This window comes from Phascolarctos cinereus, unplaced genomic scaffold, assembly GCF_003287225.1.
Source record: "Phascolarctos cinereus isolate Bilbo 61053 unplaced genomic scaffold, phaCin_HiC Scaffold_8;HRSCAF=390, whole genome shotgun sequence".
NCBI lineage: Eukaryota > Metazoa > Chordata > Mammalia > Diprotodontia > Phascolarctidae > Phascolarctos > Phascolarctos cinereus.
The window spans coordinates 71587122-71596971 of NW_027556291.1; the positions used below are offsets into that span (position 1 = coordinate 71587122).

The window sequence follows — 9850 nt, forward strand, 5'->3', positions numbered from 1 at the left end:
GTACAACCATTGTGAGATCTCTGGCATTTTCAGAGTTAACAGTTGGTATATAACCTCTGTGGCTCTTTGGTCACTTATATTTCAGAGTTGACAGTTGGTGTCAGAAGTAGGATCAAAAAGAGTTAATTCCTCCTACCCTCCCCAGTTCAACCTGAGGTAAGGTACCCACAGCATCTCGTTGCACTATCCTGGAGCTGTAACTTTGAGAGTGGCAGTGAGTGATTTTTCCTTCTCAGATTCCTGAGCTCCCACCTTTGGATTTAGCTCTGCTCCCTTGGAGGATTCAAATTTTGGTGTCTCCACTGAAAAGAGGATTCATACATCTCTTCTTTATGGAATCTCTAGACTTCTCTGGAACAGTTACCTTTGGGTTTGTTTCCTTCACTTGTAATATAGGAAACTTGGAATCTGAGAATGTCAAAGAATTTGGTTGCAGGGTATATGCATTTAGTCCACGGACAATATACTTTCAAGTTTCTTAATAACTGGCATAATTTGACATTGTTGGCCAACATGGGGTTCTTTTGAGTGTTATAAAATATAGTACCCTAGGCGGAGCCAAGATGGCGGAGTGAAAGCAGTGACTTGCTTGAGCTCTCCCCCAAACCCCTCCAAATACTCATAAAAAATGGCTCTAAACAAATTCTGAAGCAGCAGAACCCACAAAAAGACAGAGTGAAACAAATTTCCAGCCCAAGACAACCTGGATGATTGATCAGAAAGGTGTATCGTGCCAGGCTGGGAGCGCAGCACAGCGTGGGCACGCAGGCTGCAGCAAACCTGGAGCAGGCCTTAGAAGACTGAATTGCGGGCAGCTGTGGAGGTTTCCAGACTCCTCAACCCACAAACGCCAAAGACAACTTAGAAGGTCAGTGGGAAAAATCTGTTTCTGTCGGTGGTCAGAGAGGAAGGCGGGGTTTCAGCTCCATTCCCCAAGAGCATGGCCCTGGGGGGAGCAGCTGCTTCCCGAGCTTCCGGCCCACAGACTGAGGGGGAATCCAGTGGCTGATCAGAGAGGGATTGCAGGGATCTCTTTGCCAGTGCTTAGGCAGGAATCTCTTGCTTTGCCCGTGTGTGGATCTGGGTCACAGTTCTGGGCGGCAGTGCTGGGGTAAGGAGGAGCACTGGCGTGGTGGAGCTTGTAGTGGCTGTGGAGAGAAACCCCTCCTCACAGTTACGGGACAGAAAGGAATACTTGTGGTCACAGGCCAGGAAAGGAGTAAACACTTCGCCCATTACCATACCACCTTACAAGGACTGAAAATTTACAGGTCCCTAGAAGTATCTCTGAAAACAGCTGCACAAAACCCCTGAAGCATGGGACAGTACATTCTCCACACTGGAAACAGACCCCTACCTTAACAAACAGTTTATTACTCAAGTAATTGATCGGGACCATGAGCAAGCAATGTGAAAAGAGTCAGACTATATTATCTTACTTGGCTGACAATGACAATCAAAACATACATCCACAAGAAGACAACAAAGTCAAAGCTCCTACATCTAAAGCCTCCAAGAAAAATATATGAATCAGTACCAGGCCATGGAAGAGCTCAAAAAGGATTTTGAGAAGCAAGTAAGGGAAGTAGAGGAAAAACTTGGAAGAGAAATGAGAGTGATGCAAGAAAGTCATGAAAAACAAGTCAACAGCTTGCTAAAGGAGACCCAAAAAAATACTGAAGAAAATAACACCTTAAAAAACAGCCTAACCCAAATGGCAAAAGAGATCCAAAAAGCGAATGAGGAGAAAAATGCCCTAAAAAGCAAAATTGGCCAAATGGAAAAGGAAGTCCAAAAGCTTACTGAAGAAAATACTTCCTTAAAAATTAGAATAGAGCAATTGGAAGACAGTGACTTTATGAGGAATCAAGACACTGTAAAACAAATCCAAAAGAATGAAAAATTAGAAAACAATGTGAAATATCTCATTGGAAAAACAACTGACCTGGAAAATAGATCCAGGAGAGAGAATTTAAAAATTATTGGACTATCTGAAAGCCATGATCAAAAAAAGAGCCTAGACATCATCTTTCAAGAAATTATCAAGGAAAACTGCCCTGATATATTAGAACCAGAGGGCAAAATAGAAATGGAAAGAATCCACTGATCACCTCCTGAAAGAGATCCCCAAAGGAAAACTCCTAGGAATATTGTAGCCAAATTCCAGAGTTCCCAGGTCAAGGAGAAAATATTACAAGCTGCCAGAAGGAAACAATTCAAGTACTGTGGAAACACAATCAGGATAACACAAGATTTAGCAGCTTCTACATTAAAGGACCGCAGGGCATGGAGATAGGATTACAACCAAGAATCACCTACCCAGCAAAACTGAGTATAATCCTTCAGGGGAAAAAACGGTCATTCAGTGAAATAGAGGACTTTCAAGCATTCCTGATGAAAAGACCAGAGCTAAACAGAAAATTTGACTTTCAAATACAGGACTCCAGTGGAACATGAAGAGGTAAACAGGAAAGAGAAATCATAAGAGACTTATTAAGATTGAACTGTTTACATTCCTGCATGGAAAGATGATATTTGTAACTCATGAGAACTTTGTCAGTATTAGGGTAGTTGAAGGAAAAAAATTGTATATATGTATATTTAGATAGATAGAGTGCACAGGGTGAGTTGAAGATGAAGGGGTCATATCTGGAGAATAAAATTAAGGGATGAGAGAGGATGATACTCGGAGAAGAAAGGGAAAGGTAGAATGGGGTAAATTATCTCACAAAAAAACAGAAAAGAAAAGTCTCTCACAGTGGAGGGGAAACAGGGGAAGGTGAGAGGGAATGAGGGAATCTTATTCTCATAGGATTTGGCTTAAGGAGAGAACAACAATAAAACACATTCAATTGGGTACGGAAATCTGTCTTACCCTACAGGAAAATAGGGGGAGAAGGGGACAAGAGAGCAGGGGGTTGATAGAGAGGAGGGAAGAATGGGAAAGAGGGTAATCAGAAGCAAATACTTCTGAGGAGGGACAGGGTCAAAAGAAAGAATAGAATAAATGGGAGGGCAGGATAGGATTAAGGGAAATAGAGTTAGTATTTCACAACATGTCTACTAAGGAAGTGTTTTGCATAACTGCACATGTACAACCTATATTGAGTCGCTTGCCTTTTTAATGAGGGTGGGTGGGGAGGGAGGAAGGGAGAAAATTTGGAACTCAAAGTTTTAAAAAGACATGTTTAAAAAAAATGTTTTCACATGCAACTGGGAAATAAGAAATACAGGAAATGGGGTACAGAAGTCTATCCTGCTCTACAGGAAAACAGAAGGGGAAGGTGATAAGAGAAGGGAGGGGGGAGAGATAGAAGAGAAGGCAGACTGGGGAAGGGGTATTCAGAATGCATGCCATGTTGGGGTGGGGGGAGGGGTGAGAAATTTGGAACTCCAAAACTTGTGGAAGTGAATATTGAAAACTAAAAATAAATAAATTTATAATAAAATAAAGTACCCTAAAAATGTCTTGATAAAGCCAGCAGGAAAAAAATACTCTGAATGGGATGCTTTTAATAAATGGCTATTCAAAACCACCAAATGAGAAACCTTTTGTAACTTAGATTTCTTTAAGGAAAGCTTAAATAGAATTATCCATCTTTGTGTCTGTCTTATTGTTTTTGTTTGTGTGTCTTTGTGAAATACAGAATGTTTTCCTTGCATCATGTTTGTGTTGTTTGTAGATTCTGTTACCTTGAAAGATTTCTAAAAGGGAAACTGCAGTTAGACAGAAAAACTTCTAAGGACTACAGTCAAAGAGATCAGAATGCTGGGGAAAGATTAATAAGGTTTCATACTTGAAGCAATTGTCCCAGTAAGAAGGACTAACTCTCACTTTAGGTTTTCTGTTTGAGATTAGGTTATAAGAAAAGGGGAAAAAAAGAAAAAGAACCCTGCAAATCACTTGTTTCCCCTATCATTTCAGTCTTGGCCACATGGGAATTACAGAAATAAAGTCATGTAATGAAAGTTTGCAGAACTGCTAAAAAAATATATCTTAGTAGGTTTTGGAGATTAATCATTAAGGAGGTTTGGAGATTAAGAAGTTTGGATATTTACCATTTTAAGATGGCAGGGGGGAACTGCTGGGACTATGGGTAATTCCACGTACTCCCTCCTTTCCGAAATATCTTAGTGAGTTTTGGGGTACCACTCTGTAAAACTGGTTTTAAGGAAAAATAAGAATTAGATTCTACAAAAATTTTAAAGGGAAATGGCACTGAAATATTTTTTTTTCTTCCAGATTTATAGCCTTTTTATTTTAGGGCAATGAAGGAAAGCAGTTAGTTTGGAAATAATCCCAGAATGAAAAAAAAACCACCTCTTGTTAACCCTTTCTTGATGGAGAAAAGATTATTTAAAGCAAAGCTCTCTTGTGATTTCCCTAGTACAAAAGACCCTCTCCCTCTGATCTTCTTAATCCCTCTCATCTCACATCAGACTGTGAAATAAATGTGTTGGGAAAAATACTGGAAAAATTCAGGGAAACTTGAGTTACATTCTGGGTACAGAAATTTGTTAGCTGGGTAATCTTAAGCAAGTTATCTTATCTACTTACCCCAGGGATAGTCATCTGAGTTGTCACGAATCCACCAATAGAAAATGACAATGCAGTCTGGGAACTGCTAAAGGTGGATGTCTGTGCCTGGGAAAATTTTGGAGATGGCCTTGGCATGGAATGGTAGGATCTTCATGACTCTATTTCCCCATTGTGCGATTTCCTTTTTGAAAAGGAAATTTCACCACCTGGTTGATTCTGAGCTTTCCTTTTGATACCTGGTGACTACATGATTGGCTGTCAGATATGACTCATGCCTCAAATCAGACAGAGCTAAGGGAGTTTTTCCCTTACTATGATATATGACATTGTTATAACTATTTCCCTCTTTTTCCTTTTATACCAAATTTCTATAATTAGAAAGTTTTATAAGCACAATACCAAATCTATTAAATAGAAGATTGAAACTAGAACATCTCTGATTTACCGTAATAGGATACAGGTATGAACACCTTATCATTTTAACCAACATTTGTGGTCAAATTATAATATAGGGATGATATCTTCCTAAAGGCGGGAATGATTAGACAAAGTAACAAGACAAAGATATAATGTAAAATATTTCTAATTAAATGGAATAGTGAATTTTGAGAAAAAAAAGAGAATTGGACTATTTTTTAAAGAAGTATATGCATGTATATGATTGGCTTCCAAATTTATCTATCATGGAAATTCAGGCTTTGAGCATGTTTTAGTAATAAGTTCTCAAAATTGGATTAAGGATTTTTACATATAAATTGTATTGATAATATTAAAGATAGTGAAATTATTTTCCCAATTTTAAGTAAGAGGCATAATAGTTCGTTTTATGGTTGGATTTTTATGAATTTTTAAAAGATTCCTATATCAGGTATAGTATTTAGGTAAGGATAGAAACAGCCAATCATATGTAAACTGAAATTATCTGAAGTTTCAAGATTGGAAAATCAAAAAGTGATTTATTAAATTGTCTTAAGTCTTGTTACTAGGAGAATTATCTGGGAACCTCTAGATTTGGAATCAGAGAAGCAGATCCCTCTTCAGAATTATACTGAGAATGAAACATATTTTCCAAAAGAAGATATATCGGGACAAGATGACCACATGAGATACCTGGGATTCAAAATGTGCTGATTACATGGATATTGAGAATGGGTCACTAGGATACAAGGAGAATTGATGTTAGTTAATATTGGTGATAATTATTCTATTGCTTTGGTCTTTTGTTTCATGTTTATGTTTAAGTTTTCTTGGTTCCTTTGGTGTAAATGGCCCTTCTCAAAACTAGTCCATTGTGAGCCCTCTAAGTAGTTTGATTTGTAATCTGACAATGTAATTATGAGTATGAATTTATGAAAAACTTTATAGATTTGGCTTATAGATAAGTGATCCATGGAGGGAGGGAGTTGCCCACTTACCCACAAGGCAAAAACAAAGGGAAGATTGAGTGAATTAAGGGGATCAGTATAGCACATGGTTAATAGTGAGACTTGAGTGAACCATGCTGACTCCATCTTGCAACCCAATCCTGGAGCTAGCTTAGTTTCTGTTCAATTATGGGTCTAGTGCAACTTTTGTCTTGTGAGAAAATGTTGTTCAATTGTGAGAATTGGGAGAAAACCTCATTGCATTGTTTGAATTTAGTCCTGAGTGGCTGGGAAACCGGACCATCTCTACATGCGGTTTAGACCTTTAACTATCTGCTGACCAGAAACTCAGATCCAGAGATTGATGTAAGGAGTTTTTTTTTTTCACAATTGTACATCTCAAGCAACTGAAAAGTGGCCTCAGACTGATCAATCAGTCATTGTTTCTATGTTACAGATGTTTGGGGAATTGGACACTTCCTTTTCTGAATTCAGGAAACTGTACCTGTTCACTCATCCCCCTCAATCTAAGGGATCCTACCAGGTCCTTCTGACTATTCCCACAACTGCCAAATTTGTGGGTGTGGACTCCTGGATCATCTGAAGAGAGTCCCCACTCCTGAGTGAATGGCAGGACCTTCTGGGCCCTCAAGGTTCATCTAGTATGAACCCAGAAGCAGCTGACATCCAGACAAGACTGCTGTTCCAAGATTCCAGATGAAGGCTGAGTATACTGTCCTAGTTTTTTGTTTTCTCTTCCCTTCTGTTGTCTCTAAGGCCTTGATTTAAGTATGTGTTGGCATTTTCTCTGTCTACATTCTTCGCTTTACCTTCTTTTCTGCTCACACAGACAATAGCTAGGCAAGACCTCTTGCTCTATCTGTATACACTCTTTACCCTACTGAGACTTTTGCAACAATACCTAGTACACACTTCCCTGTTATGGCCCTCAAGAAACAAACCTCCTAGGATAAAAATGCCATTCTTCAACTGTCCTCCAACATTGCTAAGGGGAGGGGCTAACAAATTGTTGGATTTCCCACCTTAAGCCCCAAGCTCACTGGTAGCTATTCCTCAATTCAACATCTTGCATAGCCTTAGATAAGACCCATCATCCACTGTCTTTACCCCTTATCACTTGATACTGAATGAAGCTGGAGAAAATCTTGAAACCATGCTGCCTAGGTCCTCTACAAACTTCTATTACATAACCTCAACTGGGGCCTGACTGTAGCAAGGCAATCCTTTCACCTCTCCCCAAGTGATTCAGTATCCCACTCACCACAATTGTTTCTACAAACCTTTTCTTCCCTCTTCAAAACTTGCAGAGCTCCCTCTCAGCTCACCCATTAACCTTACCACATTTTGCTGAAAATAAACCTGAGCTCATTCACTAAGGCCTGTTCTCACATCATCCACATGTCACATAACTTAGAATCTTCCCCCACTGTCTCCTCTGTCCCACATGAAGAAGTGGTTCTTCTCCTTGCCAAGAAACACATTTGCACATGCAGAAATAATCCCATGGCATCCCATCTTCTCTAGTATTTTCCCCCTTCTATGATCACTATTCTCCTACTTAACTTGAATTTCTCCTTGTCTTCTTGGCTGATTTCTGTCTGCCTACAAACGTGCCCTTGTCTCCTCCATCCTTACAAAACCATTATTTGATACACTCATCCTTGTCAGCTGTTATCCTAACTCTTCCCTAATTTTTGTGGCTACCATTGGTTCAGAAGGTTACTTCTAATCAGTGCTTCTACTTCCTTTCTTCTCCCTCTCTTCTTGTCTCAAGTCTAACTGCTAACTTCATCCCTTAAAGAAAACTGCTCAGTCCTAAAACCATCTCTTGAAGCTAGGCCCTGATGAGTGGGAATTAGGAGTCCCCTGAAGTGGCTCCATCATTTTAACTTCCAAATAGTGCAAACGTGAATGCCTGGAACTATTTCAGAGGAGCCACTGTTCAAACTTATCAGGACCCAGATGCCAAATCCAATGGCCTTCTGGCAATCCTCATCCTTCTTCAGCTCTTTTCTGTCATATCATCACTCAGGGTGATACAGTCCCTCTCATCTCCTTGATATTCTCTTCTCCCTAGGTTTCTGTGACACTGTTTTCTCTTGCTTCTCTGTATACCTGTCTGACTGTTCCTTACCAGTCTTCTTGGCTAGATCAGTCTGGATCTTGATCAAGTCCACTAACTGTAGGGGTTCCCCAAGGATTTGTGCTGGGCGCTTTTCTCTTCTACCTCTCTATTATTTCAATTAGTGATCTCATAAGCTCCCATGGATTGAATAATCATTTTGATGCAGATGACTCTCAGATCTACTTGTCCAACCCTAACCTCTCTCCTGACCTCCAGGCTCAATCATCAACTGACTATTGGATATTTCAAACTGGATGTCCCACAGGTATTTCAAACTCCACATACCCAAAACTGACCTCATTAGCTTTACCTCTAAAAGTTCCCCTCTCCTCACACTTCTATGACTTTTCTGAGCACCAGCAACCTATACCCCCATTATTCTCTCAAGCCCCTACCCACATCTAATCTACTGTCAAATCTTGTCAATTAGTTCTACCTTCACAACAACTTTCATATGTGAGAGATGTTCTCTCCTCTGACACTGTCACCACTGTGTTGCAGGTCCTCATCACCTCACCTCAAGACAGCACTATGGTTTTCTGGCCTCTGCGGCTAAAGGCTTGTATGAGGGTAGGCCAAAATTGGAACTCGAACTATGACTCCATAGAAAAACCTGAATTACCTTGAGCAAATGAAACAGAAAAAGAAGCTCTAAATATCCCATAGGAAAACTTGCACGTGACCCTGCACCATCTTTGCTCTGTTTCTATAAAATACCTGACCTGGCCTGGGGCTGGTGTGAGGATTCATGATGTTATTTTGTCCTGCTGCCATACAGGACAACTGGCCTCTTGTGAGTAAACTCCTCCAAAAATTAACTTAATTACTAATAAAACAGTAATAACCAAGCTCATATGAGTGTCTCTTTCTTTTGTATCTCAGTATTCTCTCAGAGGGTATGCCACTTTGCAATTAGCATAACTAAGGCAGAACAGATCTGCACCCTTACATTTGGCCTAGTCACCAGGATAGTTTGCCATCTTACAAGGCTCTCTCCACTCTCTCCATCCTCCACTCAGCTGACCATTTGATCTTCCTAAAGCATATGTCTGAACATGTAACATTCCCTGCCTACTCCCATCCCCTCTATTCAAAAAATGCCAGTGGCTCTGTATTACCCCCAAGATTATACATAAAATCCTCTGTTTGACTATATGACCTAGCCCTTTTTTTCCTTTCCAGTATTCTTACCCCGGATTCTTCTCCTAATTAGTGATTCTAGCCTCCTTGCTTTTCCTCATACAAGATACTCCCTCATCAGACTCCCTTTCTCTTTCACTAAAATGTCCCCCCCAAAACTAGAATCCTCTCCCTTATCATCCTGGCTTCCCTTGCTTCCTTCAAGTCCCAGCTAAAATCACACCTTCTACAGGAACAGTTTCTCAATCCACTTCAATGTTAATGTCTTCCCTTTGGTGATTATCTCCCATTTTTCCTGTATATGTCTTGACTGTACATGGCTATTGGTATGCTGTGTTCCCCATTAGACTGTGAGCTCCATGTGAACAGGGACTGTGTTTGCCTTCCTTTGTGTCTCCACTGCTTAGCACAATGCTTGACACATAGTAGGCACTTAATATTGCCCTGTTGAAGTGAATGGGTTCAGTACTGAGAGGGACCTTGGACCACCAATTGGCAACACTAGAAGGGGCCCCAGCAAACAGATGGACAAACCTGGGAGGGTCCTCAAAACTCACTGAATGTCAGAGTTGGAAGGAAAGTATTATCAAAACTCACATGACATGTAATGGAGATTTTCCTGACTCAGCACCTTATGTTTTCTAAATGAGCACCCCGCCC

The 9850-nt window shown here is 40.2% G+C and overlaps 1 long non-coding RNA gene across 1 annotated transcript in view; it reads left to right on the forward strand.

Moving 5' to 3' along the window:
- LOC144454971 (uncharacterized) overlaps positions 1 to 8898 on the forward strand; it is a 29405-nt gene extending 20507 nt beyond the window's left edge. Inside the window, exon 2 of the long non-coding RNA XR_013483546.1 lies at positions 6362 to 8898. This is a non-coding gene — a long non-coding RNA (uncharacterized LOC144454971). The remainder of the gene's footprint in view (positions 1 to 6361) is intronic.
- The last annotated feature ends 952 nt before the right edge of the window (positions 8899 to 9850 follow it).